Source organism: Halyomorpha halys, unplaced genomic scaffold, assembly GCF_000696795.3.
Source record: "Halyomorpha halys isolate HHAL.00 unplaced genomic scaffold, Hhal_1.1 Scaffold287.1, whole genome shotgun sequence".
NCBI lineage: Eukaryota > Metazoa > Arthropoda > Insecta > Hemiptera > Pentatomidae > Halyomorpha > Halyomorpha halys.
In genome coordinates this window covers 1274853-1277206 of record NW_027111053.1, presented here as the reverse complement: position 1 = coordinate 1277206, position 2354 = coordinate 1274853, and positions in this window count along the sequence as shown.

Sequence of the window (2354 nt, the reverse complement as noted above, 5' to 3'; positions counted from 1 at the left end):
ATATATATATTTTCCTTTACGGAAACAAAAGAAATAATAAAATAAGACAAAAAGATAAACAATAAAAAGAAAAGTTTCTTCCAATATAACGAAAAAGAAATGAAAAACAACGAATTTTTATAATGAAAGTAAATTAAAGACGTCCCTTATCTTTAGTTGGGTGTAAAATGGTTAATCCATTGGAGCTCCTATCAGCAGATGTTCAATCCACGCAGTATAAACACAAACTGTCTTCCCGCTGGTTCTTATCCTCGCTCCCATCCTCTCCAGCAAGTCGCATCCCACAGTTGCCTGATATTCCGTGGCATATTGTTTACAATGTGAACCACCAGCTTTTCTCCACCCATACCCCATCTATTCAGACCAATCTCCACTTCTCCCTCTACACTATAGGGTCCACACAGGGTGACTAATTGACAATAACATACCTTTACCTGGAGTGTCCTCTCTCCCTCTTCCAGCTTCTCCAATGCCTCCCAACACAAGAGCTTCCCGTGTCTATGAGGCACCTCACTCCGCGCACTCGGATGATAGGCAGACCGCCTCGCTCGCTCTTTACGCTGTAGTATACCAGCGTTGTGCGGTTGCCCCTCAGCCGACACCCTTCTCAGATCTTTGCTTCAGTTCTCCTTCCTCCAGATCTCCTTCTCCAAGCGCCATATCCGCTGTTGCGTTCACCTCCAGTCTCTGTACCGTCGTTCTCGTCCTCTAACACCGAAACTACTGAGGCCTCTGTCGATTCACTCGACGAATCATCTTGCCTAGTTCTGGTAGCTCTGTGCCCTATTCTCTGACCGTTGACTTCCATGGGCCCCCCTGGTTCGTCTCCCGCCTCCGGTACATGTATGGGCATTGTCTAGCAAAGTGCCCCTCGTTCCCGCTCTCGAAGCACTTCGTCCGGTGACATTGGGCCATCAGATGTCCCACCTTGCCACAGCCGTGGCACTTACGATCATCTCTCCTCCCCTTTTCTCTAGGTTTAGCCTGGTTTGTTCTCTTCTCACTATATCGTGCCGTTCGCTCCTTCATGTATTCCCCCTCTCTTCTACGCCACGCATTTCGAGGATTCCTGGGCCGATTGTACTGCTCTGTTGACCATTCTGGTTCCTCCACTTCCATACGTGACTCCTCCTCTTTTGCGCCTGCGCCTATTAGGTCTTAGGACAAATGACCTATCATGTGGTAGACCTTCTATTCTCCCGATTTCCTTCGCTAGCTGCACCTTTAAAATGCCCGATAGGAAATGCATTTGGCACTGGACCTGATCCATATCCATCATCTCGCTAAATTTGTCTGTTATCCGGTGGTACCGAGATAACAGTTCCCTCGCGTAGCGTCCCTTCGATTACCATTGTTTCCTCCACTCCCTAAACATCTGGAATAATTATTCCTCCGGGGACCATCGTCCACCTCCATACGACTTCTTTAGCCGTTCCTTGACTGGGGCGTTTCCTCGTCCGCCTGGATCTGGTTGAGGATACCCCTCTTTATCCGGCATACTACAGCTTACAGCTGCCTTCAGTTCTTCCGCACTTCCCCCATCTAACAATCTTTCTTCTTTCTTTGCCTGGATCCTTTCCATTATCCGATCACCCCTTTTTATAAAGTGACTCAGCTCGCCAGGTTCCCCGGTGAATTTCTCCAGATCCGAAATCACCTTTTTAAGATCATACGTTTTAGGTGTTCGGATCTTAATCAATTGAAGGGCGTTCGCGTGCGCTTCCGGTATCCTGACTGCAGGGAGAGGTGGTGGAGGTTGAAATCCCTCTTGTTCTGCTGAGGCTTCCACCATTGGCTGGGTTACAGGTTCCGGCTGAGTCTCTGGGTGTTGTGCGGCAGCCGTCGGAATTACGTTTCCTTCGCTGTCTACTTCAAACGTTCCGGCTCTTACTATCGGGTTCATGCCTTGATCCGCTGAGAGAGGGCAAAAATAAAACAAAACAAAAAAAATATGTGGCCAAAAAAAAACTCTTACGTGATCTGAAGATCCCGGGTTTCGGCACCAGTTACGATGGGTCTAGCGAAAATAGAAGAAAAAAAAGGGAAACTGGGAGAGAAATAACACACTCAAAGTCTCAGTGTATACTGCTTTATTCCCAGTATTAATCCTACATTTATAGTTTTAGGCCATGTTTACTTATAAGGATAGGAATTAAGGCCATTATCAGGTGCCATCCTACCTTAACTTTATATATATATAAGTTATATTTACAGACTGTGTAGTATAAGTCTTAATGCCTAACTCCCTCTGTCAACAACTCGAGAATCTATAAATGTAGGATTACTGAGAGAATAAAGCAGTCTATTATCAGCAACCGTGAGTGTGTTTTCTTCTACCTTCTTTCCTTTTTTTT